Here is a 21,202-nt window from a genome sequence, read left to right on the forward strand (position 1 = left end):
GAAATTCTAAGGGGGCAGGAAAAATGGGTGACAGGCGTATTGATCGTCAGTGGGATGTTAAAGACTGTTATTGAGGAGAGAATGTTAAGCAAACTAGCTAAGGGTAGGAACAGGATAGGGATGTTGGACTGGATGAAGGAAGTACACAGAGATGAAGAGGGGCTTGTTGCGGTGTTGGATGTTGGGTAGTGTTTTGTAAGGATAAGCAAAATATTTATTTCGTAGTTTTGTCCATTCAAAACCTACCTTAACCGGTAGATTACTAAATAATAATATTATTTATTCATATGGAAATAGATGTGAGGAAAGGGAAAAGAACACAATATATGTACCTATCCCTTTTTCGTTTATCTATTTCCATGTGAATGAATATTTGTTCGCCATATGGTGGGTTTTCGTATTTGAATGTGAATACATATATATACGAGGGTCATCCGGAAAGTAGTACCCGTTCGTGCCGCATGAAGTGCTGACGACGCGAGTAGCCGCTTGACGAGGTCAGATAGCTTCAGTGGCTTGTCTGCCTTCTCTGAGCCAAGTTGCGTGACGCTAGCATTGCCTGTGTTGTTTCTGTGATTGTTTACAATGTTTAAAAAAATTGAGAACGCCGCCAGTTGTGAAGTGAGGGCAGTGATTAAATTCCTCAATGCAAGAAACGTTCGCCCATGTGATATTCATCGCCAATTAAAGGAGGTGTATGGAGACAATGTAATGGACGAGTCGTCTGTTCGGCGGTGGTGTCGCAACTTCAACATGGGGAGGGGGAACACACACGACGATGAGCGTTCGGAGAGACCGTCTGTCATTACAGACCAACTGGTGAGCTCAGTTGACGAATTCGTGAGGAACGATCGGCGCGTCACAATTGATGACATCTGTGAGCATTTTCCCAATGTTTCTCGAACAATTGTTCATGAAATTGTTAAACACCATCTGCATTATGCAAAAATTTGTGCAAGATGGGTCCCTCGCGTATCTCAATGAGCTGGCGGCGAAGGACTATGCAGCAGGAATACAGAAACTTGTCACACGTTATGACAAATGCCTTAATTTGCTTGGAGATTATGTTGAGAAGTAGTTTAAAGTATCCTCTTTCAAATAAAATTTTTTATGTTTGTTAATATTTACTTTTGTGTCTTTATTTCACGAACGGGTACTACTTTCCGGATGACCCTCGTATGTATATATATATATACATATATATATGTGTGTGTGTGTGTGTGTGTGTGCGTGTGTGTGTGTGTGTGTGTGTGTGGTCGCGGTAGTCCAGGGGGTAGAGCGTTTGACTGCTGACCGGAGTGGCCCGGATTCAATTCCCGGGCAAAGCACTCTGGTCACCTGCAGCTCCACCCAAGCTAAGTGATTTTTCGGGTACAAGGTCTTCCTGGGAAACTATAACCGGCACAGGGAGAGGAATTGCCCCCCCCCCTACCCTGACTAGTGAATATCACACGCCGTAGGACTTAGTACTGGGTGAACTCAGCCATCAGTTACCAAACCGACCTTCAGATTGATTACTGTGTTAATTTAAATTTAATTAAATACACGTGTATCGAGACTCATCTTAAACCCAAGACAGACTCATCCGAATATCCCACATTTGCGGAATGCAAATACGGTCCAATTATGGAAACAATCGTGGAAGTTGAACGAGATCTCTGTTTTTCAGAAAAAGTTGCCAACATGGAGATACATTCAGACTCAAAATCTATATTTTCAGTTCTTGCAGTAATTATCACATTAGTCTGTAATGCTTTCTGATTATTCTAAGTTTTCTTGCGTCGTCAATAAAAACGTGAGCGTTAACTGATGACATTTAGCAATGACTATAGCAATAGTTTCCATATTATGTTCAATGTTATGCTAGTTTCAAACTAGTTTGACCTCTAAAAATAAAGAAATCGTGCACAGAGTTTTCGTCCAAATGCTCATTTTGCTAAAATCCGTCACTCACCCAATTATTTTAAATATTTTAGGGCTTCCATAACGTGAAAAGAACATTGCATATTTATGAACGTCGGACGAGTGAATGGACACGCGCTCGTTCGTGGGCGTCCAAGGGCTACCCTTCGATGCTTTATGACGCTCGACATTTATGACGCGAAATTACATCGTACGTCGTTGCTCGGACACCGAGTGCCATTATTGAGTGAACGCCCACTCCACTCCTCACGACTCATACATGAGATACGTGAAAATTATAGTACAAACATGATGTCGCATGCAAAGGATTTTTCTTAGGAAATTCTTAATTAGCCATTGCGTTAGAGTTAAGTGAGAATTTTTTTCGAGCTCGCAAACGTGACCAATCTCGATCTGTATTCTCCAGGTGAAAGGGTACGAGTTTGCAGAATGTGTACCTGCATAGAATAGCAAGTGATATCTGCCGGAATATATTCACCTCCCTCCCCTAGACTTAGGAAGTACGCCGCCCCCTGATGAAAGGCTTTCGTTGAGGGGGTATAAGCCCATCCACGGGGGCTTCATGATATTGCGGCGCAACTTGGAATTTTCTCGTTATTCGATGTGCAACACGTGGACATGGTTTCTTGTGGGATGGACTGTGGTCACGTTATTCCACGATATACCGGAAATTTCTCGAACAAACCTGCATTGGACGAGGGACGCTTATTAAATCTCCATTAACGTCGATCATAAACGCTCAGGCTAGCCTCCTAATTGTCATTTCAACGCTTCAGTTCATCCCCACTGTCGAGCACTTTTTCGAAACCTCACGACTGTAGGAATGACGCCGCAATAATAATAAAAAAATTACCAATGGGGGAAAAAGAGGTTATGCAACTCGCATACGCCGGACCAAGGTCACCGGCGACAGCAAAAAATTAAGCTCACTTAATATGGGGGCGAGAAGGGGGAGACAGAGATAGAGAGGGAGAGTAGAGAAGGAAGGACGAAGGGAGGCTGGGTCTACCAACTTTTGTTCTTGCACAACCTGCGCGCGAGCCTGGGTCATTAAACCTGATCATTCTCCCCAACTCGTTAAAAGATCTCCGGAATGAGAGCAGTTAGGAGAACCAACCACTCGGTCATTGAATCCGGAGGATTTAGCTGCTACTCAAAGGGGGTAGCCCTCTTAATTTACGATAAAATTTTATCCCTGAATGATACATCCTATTTCTAGTCATTATTTCTTTTTAGCTTTGAATACTAATTATCTTTAGTGCATTCTAACAAATCAAGTATTCCTTCTCGCCACAGGGAACCGATAAATTAAATAGTGTCCAGTTGTCGACTTTAACCTAATTAACATATAACATAAAACGTATAATTACATATATGATCATGTTTTTATTAAATCCAGCTAAATTTTAATTATTTTAAAGAATTAAAATTGTAATTTTAACTAGATACAAGAACAGGCATGTTGGACGGAAGGAAGAAAGGTCGAAGGTATATGAAGTTTAAGAATGACTTATTTTATTACAGATTTTAAAGTATTTATTTGGTGTCGTGTAGTTTTGTACTTAGAAATGTACATAGAAGAATCTAGGAAGTGGATCCATAAAAATCTACCACTTTTTGCAATGATAAATAATCAGGATAAAATTATTTAGATCCAAAATTATTTTCAAATAATTCGAGTACTTTATTTCTTTAACTACATACAGTAAATTGTTATAATCTGAGCCTGTCAAAACTTAGACCTGAAATGCCAAGAACGGCAAACGTGGCTCTTGCCTCCATTGCTTCCTTCCTTGATTATGCCACCTCACTTTATTTCTCCCCGTCGGGGTATGGTCATTTACTTGTACTCGCCAAATATTGTGTAAGGGACGTATATATATCGTTATCCCGAACACTCATTGTAATCAGACTGGCATAATACTCCCCATTTCTTAATTTCTGCAGTTCTTCATGCAATTGCAGTAGTTTCCTGATGCAAACTCGCCCTCAAAAAAACACTGACCATTTCAGTTTTTAATGGTTAATAAGATGATAGATGGAACCAGTGAATAAATCAAAATGGTACATTGTCTACTGAGTGAAACGAAATTTTTTTGTGGAATATGTACGAGCACTGTGAATGTGAGAAAAGTAATTCTACGGAGCAAACGGTTAATGATTAGCTTCAAATGATATAAATACTTCACAATCAATTGGTAAGTCATAATTTCGCATTGAATTATTTGTGTGTTGATTTTTGGTATAACTGAAATTAAAACTCATATAAATACCCAGAATTGAGACTGCTAAGAAGTGTTCAAGACTTTCCGTGATCAGAAGCCGAGTTTTTACGACTGATGGCGTTAATGTGTTTTCAGTTGTTCGCCAATGTTATAAAATTGGTTCAAAGTTAAATTAGTCTGCTTGCGAATAAAAGAAGAAGAATGATTTCGATTGTGATATGTTCCAGTAGTGTGATATTGTACCTTTTAGAATAATTTACAAAAATAATTCTTATAGGTATATTAATGAAGAAGAAGTTAATGTTGGGATTAGGTTGATAGATATGTGAGGATTGACTTGGGGTCGGTTTAACCAGATATTCTGAACTACTATGAGCGACCGGCGACGACGTATTTTTCAAAATTATATACTTCCAAAATCTGCAGAAAGATAATGAAAAATCGGTTTAATTGAATATTACTTGGGGTGATCTAGAGAGTAAATAGCCTAATTTTAATTTCGTCTTTGCCATGCTTATTTGAGATCCGCTCGAGGATGTCTCACACAAAACAGGTACCGAAAGTATTCAATATACTATAGAATGTAAGTGACGTGGAATTAATAGGCTATTTCTTTAAGATTGTTTTGATAAAATTAAATATGTCATTATCAGTAATTTTAGGCCTGACCTTGGAATTGCGTAAGAATAAAATCTCTCGATGATAATTATTAAAATTATATGGTCGATGCTGATTCATACCTTATGCACAGTCATTTATGCATCACCCATTATTTCATTGTAAGCCCAATACTTCCACCGATCGGATAACCAATGTAATATTAGATTGAAATATAAAAAAAACAGGAAGTAGACTTCTGTGAACAATGCAATTACATTGAAGGTTATGGTTGAGGTAATCTTGAGTTGAAATAAAAAGTTCATTCATCACAAACAAGTTATTCAAAGAAGTCATTATTCACTTTGAAATTCTCATCTCCCCATTTATGATTGGCTATCTTCCACCCTCACATCTTTCCATCCAACATATCTTTCAAGCTCTGCTTGAAATTCCGAGTCCATCTTATAACCATAAAAGCGTATTGCGAACGATATGAGTGATTTAAGGAAATGAAATAAGTAAATGTCAAATATTAAGAGTTATTGAAATGAAATTCTTTAAATTGTACATAACCCTATTCAAGAAAATCCATTCAATTTATTAAATATTGAAATCCAATGCCAGAAAATTTTAGTTACTTAAAAAGAATTAGACCAGAATCAACAACCCAGGACTATTTAAGCCTGTCACGTGTAATCGTTATTTGAATTTGAGTATATCAGATAAAAGGTTTCACATATTTATTTTCAATGCTTTTTCGTAATTTTTTCCCACATCTCATGATGTGATTATGCCCCTACCCATGGAATTACAATTTGATGAAGCACTCTTGCGGACCAGCGACAGCTGGAGATGAATTTTACCACAATCCAAGGACTTTTCGTGAGGCATATACCTAAAACAATAATTTACAAGCGTGCGGTTATGAAATATTTTCGTACTTCCGCAATCATCATGAAAGTGGTTCACTTCAACGCATAGTGTGTAGAGTTCCTTGTTTATTTGGATCGCCGCCAGTTGAATGAGACTCTCCCACGCATTAATGGGGCAATTAAATGATCCTACCAGTCTGAGAGATCGCCTGTCTGGTTCTCGATGACCTAGGCTTTTGAAAGTCGTCCTGTGGATGGAGTAGAACCTCCGATCCTACGTCAGCACTCCATTGGGAAGAATAACTACTAAATAAACTCGAGGATTAAAACTTATGCCAATAGACCTTACATCGTGCTCTTTACCAACCCGGAGACAGTACTAAAATTAAATGCTCGTAAATACGAACATACTCCAGCGCCTTCACTCAGCTCCCAAGTAACTCCCCCAATGTTGGAGTTTCGGGGACCCATTCCGTCAACGTTTCTCTCACGAGTATAAAAATTACGATAAAACATGTACCAGTTGGTTAATAAATGAAATTAGAAATTATCCTGGTAAAATAGTAGATTTTGATTTAGGAAGGCGGGAGATGAGCCTTTAAAAATTATGCCACGATCCACTCGCAATTCCAGTTGTGCCAGATTATGAGAAGCCTTATGTTGAACTCCCAAGTCTCAGCTCGAAGACTTCACCTTTTATTTATTTCTGGAAAATGAAAGTGTCAAAAAAGTTAACTGCAAACCACAGATAACTATCGCTCAAAGTTAAATGAAATATATTGAATATACGATATATAAATTTTTTAAGTGAAGCGACGCCAATTTTATGTAGAATTTCAGAAACGATTTCAGCCTACTGGTGATACGTTTCATTATGATCAATTCGAGAGTCTGCAGTAGGCTCAGTATTTACTCCATACATCTGTGCGCAATAAACTACAGTTTGTAAGCTGAAATTTCTGATCTGGAATTCAACGGTGTCCTTGGTTCCCGTCTAGTCGTTAAAAGCTCAGCCGCATGATCATCCTTAAGATATTTGATTGAAATATAATCCGAAACTTGGTGAAGTGCGAACATTTATTGGTTCGGTGACATACAGGAGACGTGGAAACACCCTGAGAGATTTTTTTTCGGCGCATAAATTTTAAGACTGGACATTTTCATGGAAAGCCAGGAAAAGGGGCGGCTGGAAGGCAGTTGACTACGGATATACTCTGAAGAGCCACATAAAAACTGTATACCGGCGCGGCTGTCTTACGTCGTCGACGTAAGGTACGCATTTAGCCACAGCTTTGCCTACATGGCAAAACTTTGTCGGGATTCCAATGATAGTCGCACAATGAGATATGAGATTTTCCTGGAATATTGTCCTGCTTGAACTCGGGGAGTGGCTAAAAGAAAGAACCACGGAACCCCTGACCCGGTAGAAGACCCGAGAAAACTTCATCAAAAAGAACCAGAACACCAGACTTCCACAGATGTTAGTTCTAGTACTAAAATCCGCAATGGAGTTAGTCACCTTCTGTTTTTCCGTGGGATGACGATAATTTCTGTTGTTTTATCTAGCTTACGGCTTGACATCCTTAGCACTTTTCTGCAATTATTGTCTTATCTAGCACGGGAAAATTACACGCTTTAACGTTTTAATGACAAAAATATTTTTGTTCCTGGCCAACTATTTTTAGCGACATGAAAGTTTGACGCCGCCGTTCAACGATTTTGCACTTTTTTTTGGAATTTCAAGGTTATTCGGCAAATCTTGTCACATAGCAACCTTCACTAATCCGGAGAAAATCAATTATCATGACAATTATAACGTTTAGCATCGAGGTAGGATACGAACCCGCGGTATTGGGGCTGGGCGACTACCTCGTTATCCGCTTGACTCGTCGGATCTTGGCTTTAGATATCAATAGTCCACCTAGTAGATTCCCTTCAAATCAAAAACACCACGGATCAATCAATCAAGGCACTATGCGTGGAGGGGGAGACAGAATAAAAAATCTAAAGGGAGAGCCAGACGACACGGCGCCGTTACGCACACAGTCTCGGAGAGAATTAAGCTCATTTTGGAGAGACGAAATGTGGCAAGAGAAAAAATAACAAGCAAGAAAAAGCCAGTAGGTTTCTTATTTTTTTCTTTACGACGGGCTTATTAATTATGAAACGCCTAACTTACCGGTTTGCGAGATATTTGCAACTTTTGCGAGAGGGGAGGTCGGCGATAAAATACCACCACGTTCGTTTGTCAGTCCCTCCGCGGCCACTTTTTTGCGGTGGGTCGGCACCGTCTTCAGACCGGCAACTAAACAAGAGACTTCGGAGAGTCTGCGAAGGTAGGCAAATACAAGGGGAGGAGGGGATAGGGGGAGAAGGAGGAGGTCTTGGTGGTTTGTCGGCCCCAGAGGAGGGCTCGGAAGGGGTCGGAGGAGGAGAGAGGCGGGGAGAGTATGGTGGTAAAAGCATGGGAAGGTTGGGAGGAATTGATGGATGGGAGGGAAGGGGTATGGGAGAGGACGAGTAGAGAGATGGGCAGGGAGTAAGGGAGTGGTTGGAGACACTCCCACCTCCAGCCATTAAGGACTCACCGGTGGAAGTCACGTGACGCATTCCACCCCACTCTTTTCTCCCTTCCCCACCTCTCGCGTTTTAATTCCCCCTTTTTTGGTTAGCCGCTCTCCTCACCACATTTCTTCTCCCTCCTAGATCCGCTTCCACGCCCCCTGCGACCGTCCTTCGACTAGCCTCCCCCTTTTAATCCTTACTCCCTCCGACCTCCTCTGTTTCCCAACCCCTGAAGGAGAGAGAAGGTTAGTTGGGTGGGGAGAGAATTGAGGAGGCGGAGGTGGTAGGGGTTGATGTTAAGGGGTGTCCCATTCCTTTACGGACATCACCGCTACCACCTTCCCTATCACCACTAACCGCCACCATCGTCACACACAAAACCACACCCCTCACATCCCCAGTCTCACAATTGTTCCCCTCCCCCTAGAACTCCCTCCCTACCCATGTCTCACTCAGTCGCGACCGCGTAGACCGTACGATCCATCCTCTCCATGCTTCGCCACACAGCCGAAGCCCTCTGTCGCGGAATCATGTTAAGTTTCAGCCGTGTAGTGTGGGCCCAGCTAACTTCTGCTTGTGTGGTTATGTTATTTTCACATTGTCAAGGAATTTACATCCATTCGTGAACGATAGTGTTAAAAAAAACTTCAAAAAAACTGCCGAAAAACTTGTGAATTAATGGCTGGAGTTGAAGTGAAGGCAATTTTTCACAAATATGCAGGCTGTTGCATAAAAAATGCTCATTCTTTACTTTGTTCGAAAAATTTATTCTGCAAAAATTTAATTTGATCTTATATTGTTCGCTTAATGTATCTATATCCTGTGCATATGTTACACAGGTTTCATTGATTTGACCCCTTTGTTGGGTCAGCAGCAGACGTAATTTAAAACATGTTTCAATTCACCTACCCCTGCTCTGATGATAGAAACACCCTTCACAAATGCGTTTCTTTAGATTGGAGAACATGAAAAAGTCACTTACAGCTAGTTGTGGACTATAAGGAGTTTGAGTAACATATTTCACGAAGATTTTCGGGAGATAATCGCGATTTCGCAGCAGCCAAAAGAGTGTCATCTGCAATTTTTTCTGTTAGCAGCGCGGGAAATGACATTTTAAATATTTCAGTTAGGTCTTTCAATGTTATTCAACGATATTCCCTCAAACGGCACCACCAGTGTTAATGTTCACTTCCGTAAAATCAACGACCAAGAGATCCAAGTCTACCTTCCTTTGAAATCATCATCTCCCCACATTAACCATTATAAGCCATATTGCCATAAGTCATACGATAAAGGGAAATAACAGACTGAGAACAGGCGAGCTGAACATGATTCAATTTGAAACGGTTGTCGTTGATGAGATACTGCTTAGTAACATTAATTAAACGTGTACATGTGGGTCGCGGTAGTCCAGGGGGTAGAGCGCTGGACTACTAACCGGAGGGTCCCGGGTTCGATTCCCAGGCACAGGGCACCTGCAGCTCCACCCAATCTATGTGATTTTTCGGGCACCAGATCTGCCTGGAAAACCATAACCGGAAAGGAACTGGCCCCCCTCTCCTGATGTGTGAATTTTACACGCCGTCGGGCTTCATACTGGGTGAACTCTATCACCACCTACCAAACCGACCATCGGATTGATTACTGCATTTATGGTTTATATGTACTATATCATCAACAAAAGGATAGAGAGTTGGGCAAATGATTACTTAGGGGATGATCAGTTTGGGTTTAGGAAGGGGAGAGGTACGAGTGATGCCATTGCAGTAATGAGATTATTAATCGAGAGGAATATAGAATACAACCAGGAGGTATTTGCCTGTTTCGTAGATTTCGAAAAACCATTTGATAGAGTGAATTGGGGAAAACTAATGAGTATATTGCAGAAAATAGGAATAGATTGGAGGGAAAGCAATAATCTGTACATGTCTCAGACTGCCCAGGTGCGGGTGGGGAACGGGGAGTCCGGTTGGGCAGTGTTAGGAAGAGGTGTAAGGCAGGGTTGCCCATTATCACCGTTGCTGTTCAACCTGTAGGCAGAGGAAATAATTCAAGAGGCATGGGAAGAAGTGGAAGTAGGAAGGGGATCGAGATGGTGCAGTGGCTACCGTACTGGCTTCCCACCCCGAGCGCCCGGGTTTAAATCCCGGCGGTGTTGAATATTTTTCAGAGGTATCTCGATCCCTACTTGAGGTGCTTTGTGGAGGGCACTTTGAGCGAGTACGCCGTCCGTCGGATGGGACGTTAAGCTGTGGACCCCTTGGCGCCTTTCGTAAAGAGTAGGCTAATGCCGTCGCCGGGTTTCTCTCCACCCTTCATCCTTTCCTGTCCATTCCCTATGGCGCAAATGGCCTCAGCTGTCGGTCGACTCCCCTAAATACTACTACTACTAGAAGTCGGAATGAAAGTGGGCGGGAAATTCATAAAATCAGTTAGGTTCGCTGATGACCAAGCTTTAGTTTGTCAGTCAGCCAAGGGGTCGCAAGCATTGCTGAGTGAATTGTAAATTCAGTGCGACAGATATGGGATGAGAATCAATATTAATAAAACAACGGTTACGCGATTTTCCCGAAAGAAAAAGGCTAAGCTCAAAACATTAAAATAGGAGGGCAAAAACTAGAGCAGGTAGAACAGTTTACGTATCTCGGAAGTGTTTTAGACCAACACGGTCAAAGTAGTAGGGACGTAAGGAGAAGGATTGCGCTAGGTAAAGAGGCTTTCACAAGGAGGAGGGAGTTGATGACAGGGACGTTGAGTAAGGAAATTAAGAAAAGACTCGTAAAAACTTTGATATGGAGCGTAGCTATGTACGGCGCGGAAACGTGGTCATTGAAGGAGGAAGACAGACGTAGATTGGAGGCTTTTGAATTGAGGCTACCTGCTCTAGTTTTTTTAATGTTTAGCTTAGCCATTTTCTTTCTAGAAAATCGCATAACCTTTGTTTTATTAATATTTATTCTCATCCCAGATATATGTATGCGTATATGTAGTATATACATATATATATATATATATATATATATATATATATATATATATATATATATATATATATATATATATATCACATTGAGGCAATAATACTGTATGAAATTCATTTTTCGCACAATATACTAGGAGTAAAAATTTTTATGATCACTCTTTATTGAATAACCCTCGTAAATTTACTCTTCTAGTGACTCTGGATCAAGTTGTTTGTGCGCAGGATTTACTTTCCTTCCTCTCATATTTCTCGTTTTTTAGTGGAATTTAACTGGATCATACAGGTACCTGTATATCTGCTTCCGGATAGCATCATCCCTCAATTTTGTTTTGAGCTCATGACTCCACGTTATTGTCGTTGGATGGATGGATAGGATGACATACCTCGTCAGTGATAAATAAATATTGAATCATCCAGAAGGATGGGTTCTTTCACAAGAGAGGTTTTTGCTTGCTTTTCACGTTCAGCTACCTCGGGATATTTTTAAGTTCAACAGTTATATTTGCATACATCTGTTGTAATTTTTATACAAGCATGAAGAAAAAAAACTTTCCATTTTTGAAATTGAGTTGATTTATAAGAGTGTTTAAATTGATTGAACCCAAGCTGAAATTATGTGTACCTTATGAAATTCGAGATGGAACAAATACAATTTCCTTTTGATCAGACATCATTTTCAAAGGATATCTCAAACAAGGAATAAAGAAAGCGGAATACTTAAAAAAATGTAAGGTCAATGAAAAAAGGGTTAGGATGTCGTGGATTACAGAGGAAATGCTTAGAAAAAATGGGCGAAAGAATGAAATGCATAACAGCCAAGCAGAAATAAAGATAAGAAAGTGCAACCACCTAAAACGGAAGCTGACACGAGATACCAATATGCTAAATTTAATGTCAATTAAATAGGACGAGATTGTGGCTAGGTGGAAACAAATATGGATGAACTGCGTTATGAAGTTAATAGGCCAGATAGTTTGGATATAAAAAGGGAATATGCTGATAGCGAATGGAAAATCGGAATGGGGCAGCACTAGGCAGGGAAGTAGGACAGGGGTGCCTATTATCAACTGTTTTTTCAACGTACAACATTTGCGGGTGAAATGGTGAGAGAACCTAGAAAATTATTGGAGAAGGGAGTGAAATTATGTGGGGAAATCTCCAAATCATTTAGATTTGCAAATGGATGACCAGATTAATCAGCCATTATTTGAAGCATTGCAGAATCAGAGTGATAGGTATGGGATTAAAATTAATTATAATAAACGGAGGGTACTAATATGGGAAGGTTAAGACGATTATTAAAGTCGGGGGCATTACAAAGAACAAGTAGAAAATATCACCAATGTAGAAGTGCTTTGGATGAGGGTAGGCATAGTGTTTGGAGCATTAAAAGAAGAACTGCGTAAGGTAAAGAAGCATTTAAAAAGAGGCGGGAGGTGATGACTGGTTCTTGAAGTAAATATGTGAGGAAAAAATTATTAAAAACTTATAAATGGATAGAAATTTTATGTGGTTCAGAACCTTGGTCGTTGATACAGGAGGAAAAGCGTCGATTGGAAGCTTTTCAGGCGTGGATGTGGAGTTGAGAAGGGCAAAAATAAAATGAAAGACAAAAAGGAAAATACGCGATGAAGTTCTAGGAAAGGCAGGGGAAGGGAGAAGGTTGTTTGGAGAAATTCAAAGAAGGTAGGATAATTTGGTGCCCGAGGTACTGAGAGGCATTTGGGTGATGGAAACGGCAACAGAGGGGAGAATACTGGGAAATCGAGGTAGAGGATGTAAAAGAATAGGCATTTTGGATGGAATTAAGGGAGATAAAAAGTATGTAAAGCCAAATAATGAATTATTACAGTGTGTAACACAGGACAGAGGGCTAAGCATCGATTGCGGGCTTAAAATTAGATTGTAGTTCCATAGTCGATGAAAAACCTACCCCAAACCTAGTAGGCTACTCCTAACGATAATTTTGAAAGAAAAAGTTTGATTAAAGTCATCAACATCAATTGAACCCTGGGCCGCAACATGATAATGTAATGAAATCCTTTTTGATCAGTATTACCAGGGATCAATAAACACCAGTAGTCTCTGTATGGCATAAAAATATTGTAGCTAAAATACTTGTTTTTCGGCCAATGAAAGGTTACATTGCATTCTCTTAAACATTCGTTCACCTCATAGTTGACATTCTGTTTGTTCGTGAACATCGCAAAAACAGAAACATGGCAGCGTGTTCATGGACTGATACATTTTTAACTGATGCAATCAGTTGAAAGTGTAAAATGAGTTAGCGGGTGATCCTAGAGCTGGCCATCGGGGGTTTAGTCGTTAAGTATTCGGCTGAAGACCGGAGCTAGCCGGTCCAAATCTGGATAGTTCTGGAGAACCATAGCTTAACTCAAGCTGGGTGAATTTTCGGGTGTCTCTTTGAGGATAATAGAGGCAGTTCAGGTTAGGGGACTGACCCCCTACGTTTACGTGTGAATTTCAAAAGATAGGATCTAGATACGATGTGAGCTGTGCTCCATACCCTCGCATCAAAACAACCTCCCGGTTGATTACCGCGGTAATTAGTAATTAATGACCGGCGTTATGGAACTTCAGTTCCACTATGGCTCGGCTTCGAGCTATCTGCGGTTGATAAATTCCTACGTACGTTCTTAGTGGGTACCAGTCACCGGGATCATCACCGCCTCGCCTCTCCACTCTATCGCTTGGGGAGGAGCTGCCGCCGTCTCCCTTCATTGTTCCTCCTCCCTTCCGAGAAACTCTTTAAGCGTTCGATAAAGCAGGCAACAAGTTGGTTTATTCCGACTCACTCGCACGCGTATACTCGCTAAGACGGTAATTGTGTCAGTCTTTTATTTCTTTGTCTCAAGCATCAGCATATCGAGTCATCTCGCGTGGTTGTAATAATTAGCGAAACTGCACGGAAGATGTAATGTGTGGCGCTCAAGGCGAAACGCGATATTTGACGCAAAATAAACGGAGTGATCTTTTTGTCTGAAAATTGTACCTATTTGTTGAGGGTAGTTGTAGGCACCCGCATAAACTTTTTTGGGAAAAAACAAATAACTAATGATCCTAATTTCGTGCACGTGAATTTCATTAGAGACTTCGTCGAATAGTGCGCTAATGTGATTTTAAAATGCACGGCGGTAGTGCTTTAGCGAAAGGAGCGATTCAAAGAGAAAGAGTGGAGGACTTTCTCAACGGATTTTTATAATCCTGTATTGTGGTGTCGATTATGTTTGTCTCACTTTCCAATATCGTTTTTAGAAATAAAAAGAAGCAGACAAGGATTCTCTGTTTTTATCGTAAAAAAATTTCATACCTTGAATGCAGTGTCAGAGATTTCCGTTTTATGTGTTGATTTTACTTCCGTTGATATTTCTGTCTATATTGGCAAGGTATGATCCCTTCTGTAACTATTGTGCCAAAATTTATGCTGGATGGAATTTATGATGTTTACTCTGGGAAAAATTTAACAGAAGGGAACTACTCCGGTCTCACTATGATATATTAAAAGACTCCTCAACAAAAAATTATTATAACCTCAACCGGTAAAAATGGTGCAATAAGAAACACTTTGCATCATCCATTATTTCCAATAGACAGGGGTGAATGCCAAAAAAATCAGCAAATTCAACGAGGATACCTCGAGCATTAAGAATCATAAATTTGCTGTTATTAATCGGTTTTATTCTACCTTGTTATGTAAAGGTGTTGTAATGCCAATATTTACACTTTTCATTAATCCTCATTTGAACTTTAATTCCCTCGGTTGGGTTCAATCCGTCGGTGGGATGAATAAACTCAATTAAAAGATGAAATTAGGACTGGAAGGTTTAAAACCGCCAAACGAACCAGTCAGTTAATTATTTAATATCAACTTTGGCTCATCTAAACTCCTATATTAACTTAAATACCAAGAATTTGAATCCCCATCAGAGTAATCGATTGAGTCCTGTTTACCTGAATCATTTCAGAAAAGGATATACCTTAGTGTTTCCCGGGTCATAAGTGCTCAAAAAACTGCTTCCGTTTACGAGAGCTGGATCTAACTTGCCTGCCGCGGCCTTCCACTCTGACTGCTCGCCCCTCACACTTCTAATCCGGACGTGGAAATATTATGACAGCCCGTTAACAATATGATTGTATTTTTTTGTTTGTGAAAGGCTATATTCTCACATTATAAAAAAACTGTACTCTTGGTTTAGTTATTTCGGCCGTGGACAAAAATTTAATTCCATAGAATTTCCGAAGAAAACAAAAAGAAAAAAGAATGAAAACAACTATTTTACCCATAATTTTGTGGTGGAGGGCCAAAAAAGATGTTTGATAAATGTCCAGAAAGCAGCTTTCAGATTAAATTATTCCCCTTCACGCCGCTCTTCTATTATTCAAAGATAATAGATGACACTTCTGCGTAGTATCTTTGTTCAAATATCGTAAAGCGATACTTTCGCTCATCAACATCATATTTATAGAGATTTTTGTATCAATTCGCATCGCACAAGTTAAACTCGGTAACATTTGGAAAGTTTTGGAATTTTAAATGAGAACGTGTAGGAGTACAGTGGTAATAAAACCTCACATTTATAATGAATGAACTATTTCTAAGGATTACTCAGCTTAATATAAAAGAAATTCTCCGTGACTTCGTGGCTACACATTTATGCCTTTTAAGGAACGATTCGTTAAAGTCGTCATTCATGGGTAAATTGTGGTAATACTGGTAGTGACTGTATTCTCATTCACTCTGGGCCACACAATTCTCCCAAAAATGACTTCATACATGATATCTTTGGCGATCTTGCTCTGAGAAATTAGTGTGGACGTGTGGGAAAAGAGACTTTAAAAAATCTGGCTTCCTTAAAATATACCGCGCGATGTATATTCCAATCACTTAGTTTGATGCGTCGTTTATTTCGATTGCATCTGCTTAACTGGATGAATCTAGCTTTTCCATGGCGGTTGGCGCAATCCAATAATACTACCCGGAGTTCTTCTGTGCTGCCACAGTTCCACGAAAAAAATAATACACTGCGCGCGCAGTTCAATGCCAATGACATACATACCTATTAAAAAGGGTAAGGTATAATTTTAATATTCCGAGTTCCGAGTCGAGAGTTTTATATGAGTCATTCAGTCTTCTTAAAATAAATCTCGCCGTCTCTCTGCGATCTTGAGGACGTCCTTCCGTTATTGGGCCTTCTTTCTTGGAAATAAGGACGCAGAGGTGGTAGGCACAACTTACTACATTTGGGCCACGTAAGAAGCGTTGATTGTAGGAAAGGAAATTCTGTGAAAAAGAACTATTGGTTGGCTTAAGAGGGGGAAATATATTTTGTGACTATGTTTCGCAAATATTTTTTAATCTGATATTTAGTTAAATGGGCAGGGGAAAACATAGTTTAAAATAATTTGATGGGTGAAGCCGGACTAATTAACCTAGAATACTAAGTCCCTTAATTGCGATACAGTAATTGATGGTATACGAAAAATAACTGAGCTTTCCAAATATTCTGTTACACACCGTGCTGCTGTTATCTACGAAGTTATAAGAAAAGCTGGGCAATTGAAAAGATCGGGAAAAAACAAGATGATATAAATATTTGGTCAAAAAAAACAGAACTTCCAGAACCTTCGGTACATGGAAATGGTCCTTGATACATAGCCAGCGTCATTATTATTCAAGAACGACGAAGTTTGCAGGCATCGTTTCGTTGAAACATTCAACTTTGCAAGGCACACTTACTATTATGCAAATTTAGATTAGAGCGTGGTCATTAAAGCATTTAAACTCGAAAATCCGGTCGTAGTTGTGCGAATATTTTTCGGAAAGAAATTTTGGTCTCTAAATCTTTGCCATGTGTCAACTTTAAAAAAACTTGATTCGTGAAAAGGCATGCTTAAAGTTGGCATTTAAAAAAGTACACGTTTTATGCCGAATAAAACCAAATGAAAATGCAATTCTGGCCATTTACTTTGACTTTCGTATGACTCCCATATCCGGTAATTTACTTTATCATCATTGTTATTTGTTAGATTTCTCATTCTTATTTATAATTCAATTGTAATATTGAATATTGCAGTAGGTTTGCCAAAGGAGACAACTTAGACAAAGATTATTTCCATGGTTATTCAAGAAATAATTTAGATCTAAAGATCCTAAATAAAATGCTGAATTTATTTTACGAAATGTTCCCGTCAATTCCTCCAGTTCTTCGGTCAGTTTTCTTAATTTTTACAAATCATTTTAACGATCCATGTCATCAAAACTTCCATTTTATTGTTTCATGTTCTAATAGCACCTCTTTAAGTAATCAATTAAGCAATGAGCGCACTTAAGGCCTGTTTCGAAACCTTTCGTCTAGAATTCATCTTACGGGGGATTGCCGGGAAAGGATAGCTGGTATACGTGTAGCCCCTCGGTCGCTCTGTTTGCACTGTGCATAAGGGAAAGGCAATTGACCTCAGCAGTTTAGAGATAAAAAGGACTCAAATTCCGTGAAGTCTTTGATGCGCTACTTTTGTGCTATGCCTCCCTTATCTGCTCGAGCCCTTGTCCGTGTTGCCCAGTGTGCTTTCCTTGGTCCTGCTTCTCTCCACTCTCCTGCATTACCGTAAAAGAAAATCATTTCAGAGAGAATCCGAGTTCATCCACCTTTCCCTGATCCCTTTCTCGGATTCTGAGTCTCTCCTAGAAACTCCCCTCATCCAACTTTTATGCACCCCGCTTGTTTCCATCATCCTCCTCGCTGTTAAAGTGACCCACCCTCTATCCTCAGTGAAATATCTCCTATCTCGTACCACACACGCCTTCCCTTTAAGGTATTGGCGTATGCGTGTATGTCTCTACCACACATCGATATGTATATATATATATATATATATATATATATATATATATATATATATATATATATATATACACACATACCTATTCTTAACAAGATGCGTGTGTATGTATATATATATGTATACATATGTTTTTGTTTATGAAATACATATATGTATGTATGTGCATTCGTTGATGCCAAATCTCATACGCACTAATTTTTACGATAGTGAGTGCGGCTACGTGCTTGGGTTAAATACCGACGTTTGGTGGTTATCCAGATGCTGACAGAGCGCCATTTCCAGATCGTGATGCTAATCGTGGGAATTACCGGTGACGTATGTTTGTTTTGAATATTATGGATTGATGTAACTTCGTAGCATTCGCACTCACGAGCGAAATAATAGGTTTTGCGCTTTATATAATTTCCTCCTCAGCTCTTCCTGCTTAGCTTACTTAAACTTAGCAGGGGCGTAGTGTTAAAAAAAAATGTAACTCTTTATTGCTAAATTTTTAATTTCACCGAATGGATACAATAATATCGACACCTGTGGGAGATAGAAATATATTATATCTACATACATTATACCGTGCAAGTTTGAGCGTGTGGTGGGATGAGGTTAGGAGACAAGAGCCGTCTTTTATATATAAACCTTGATTAATTCATGAATATAAATTTCCATTCACAAAAGTATAAGATTACACATTCATTCTAACAAAAAAACATCGTTAACCATGTTTTTTTCATATTCTAATTTTGGAAATGGAGATGTCACCTTTTTCAGAGCAAACCGTCAGATTATCAACTATAAGTGATGCGGTAGATGGTGGACGCAAAAGTTCGCGGGTTCCGATCCCGGCGGGTCGACGGTGGGTATTTAATTGTCATTTCATCGCATTTCAGTGAATGAATCGACTATTGAGGAATAAGATAAACTCTTTAAAATTCATAAATAATTAATTAATACGGTGCTACCGGTTTCATCACATTGATGGCATCTTCAGATGCCACCTAAGGCAGGCGTCTCCTGTAGATGTAACTAATGCGATGAAACCTCCAGTACCGTATTGATATTTTTTTTCTGAATCTTAGAATATTTATCTTATTCTTCAAGATGAAAGTTCACACTGTTTAACCTGATGCTATTGAAAATATTATAACTAATCTAATGTCGCCTAAGACATTAAAACACCATACAATTTCAATTACTACGACTCTTTCTCTAATTGCGTTGTTGCCCACGGCTCTAAAATTATTTCCACCGTGTTCGATATTTTTGGTAATGATCCATTTCGACTGTGACGGTTATCGCAGTCGATAGAACCCCTAGAAGGGCGCGGTCACATGGCAGTTGCCCTTTCGAGTAAGGAGAAGAAGAGGGTGGGACTTCGTAAGGCGCGCGCTTGAAAATCGAACATCGCAGGGATCAATTGCCCCGGCCGCCTTCTTGGATCCAGGATAGTGGGGATCGATTCCCGCCCGGCTTGGGGCTGGGGACGAGACTCTGTTTACTCTCTCACCCTCCTGCCCCTCGCGATTGGTGGCGGGAGCGGCACGGGGGAGGGAAAAGAGGAGCCGGGTGGGAGGAGAGAGATTTCGACCCGGGGAGTGGACTGCGTCTGAAGGACCAGAGAGGGAAGGGGTGGGGAGAGAGAAGCTTTCGTCAGCCGTCCGCTTCATTGCTCATTTCAGAGCCCTTTTCTCCGTGTTGCAGACGTCCCACGAGTCGAGTGATTCACCGAGTGGCGATGAGAGGTTGAGGTGCGGGGGACAGAGAGAGAGAGTGGGAGAAGACAAGAGGGAAGGCGGCAGCCGTATTTTCAACCTCGCCTGCCTTTGAGAGTAGAGAATATCTCTCGGGAATTCATGCAATAATCCGATTACACCTTCGTCGTTTTACTCTGGAATTAGTATCCCCAAAGGGGAGCACAGGTTGTTTGCATTTTATGGTGTGCGTCTGATATTCATAATATACCAAGGACTGAAACGCTGATGGCATATCGGTTGCAATTTTCCTGACCCTGCCACTATCGTCGATGGGACTGAAAGGGATTGCTTGAAATATATTTACATGAGATCAATGACGTGACTTGAAAAAAATCCTCACCAGGGAACAGGGGAATTTTAGCGTGACCGGAAGTACTTGGGGATCGGAATGATGCGGTGGCTAAGGTACTGGCTACCCACCCAGAGGGCCCAGGTTCAAATCCCAGCGGCGGTAGATATTTTTCAGTGATATTCTGATCCCTACTCGAGGTGCTTAGTGGAGGGCATTTTGCGTGAGTACGCCGTCCGTCGCATGGGACGCTAAGCTGCAGACCCCTTGGCGCCTTTCGTTAAGAGTAGGCTAACGCCGAAGGCGGGTTTCTCTCCACCCTTCATCCTTTCCTATTCATTCCTAACGACGCAATTGACCTTAGCTTTCGGTCGCCTCGCCTAAAACTAGTACTAGCCGGGGGTACTTATAGTCCGCAATAAACCTAATTTGTGCCAAATTATTATTTTTTCGCTCCTTAATGGTGCAAATCAAATTCAATCGGGTAGCTTTATTAAGCAGAATTAAATTGTGCCTTGTGATATCAGTGCTCAGGTGTGATTTCAAGTTTAAAGGAAATCTATTGCGTCCATTATTCTGCTAAAAGCACATTTTTCACCGTTTTCAGCGTGAATGTCCATGTAAAAAACGTCTGCTTTCGTTAGAATATCCCCCACGATCCCCATTTGTGAAGAGGGGGAGCTTACCTAGATCCAGTTGCATGTTTTGTATTTTTGCCGAGGACATTTTTTTCCAAGATTCTCCGCTAACGCGTTTAGCACGCGAAGGAGAGACCACAAATGACTCTTAGACAAATCGGTTTATTCCGCTGAACCTGAAGCTGCCGCGCCCCTCCTTACATCACCCTCAGACCCAAGCTTGTACGTGGATGTGGTTTTATAGGGAGAAAAGAGAATTTTTTTATCTCAATATTTTAAAGCTGTTGATTATATTAAAGTCAATCACCAAAATAAGTCGTAAATTTTTTGGTCATTCACTTGAGTATATTGTTAAAGAAGAGGTCAGCTTGAGCTTACAAAGGTTAAACAATGTTTTCGTGGATTATGACCACAGTATACGAAGATTTTTGGCAAGAAATGTCTCGCGACTACAAACAGTGTGTGAGTTTTTAGTTCCCAATGATCATGGAAGAAATG

General features: G+C 40.3%; 1 protein-coding gene across 3 annotated transcripts in view; it reads right to left on the reverse strand.

The window, feature by feature from the left end:
* Positions 1-21,202, reverse strand: part of LOC139694246 (influenza virus NS1A-binding protein homolog A-like) — a 97,906-nt gene that overhangs the window by 65,743 nt on the left and 10,961 nt on the right. Inside the window, exons 1-2 of one of the 3 annotated variants that reach the window (XM_071592704.1) lie at positions 7,800-7,978; positions 7,464-7,553 (exon numbers count right to left, since the gene is read on the reverse strand). The exons of 1 other annotated variant lie outside the window; for it this stretch is intronic. The gene's annotated coding sequence lies outside the window, so the exon portion shown is untranslated. Of the gene's footprint in view, positions 1-7,463; positions 7,554-7,799; positions 8,147-21,202 lie in introns of those variants that run through there. One more of the 3 variants, XM_071592703.1, reaches the window with a different exon arrangement.

Source organism: Hetaerina americana, unplaced genomic scaffold (assembly GCF_022747635.1).
Source record: "Hetaerina americana unplaced genomic scaffold, ioHetAmer1.1.p SCAF_5, whole genome shotgun sequence".
NCBI lineage: Eukaryota > Metazoa > Arthropoda > Insecta > Odonata > Calopterygidae > Hetaerina > Hetaerina americana.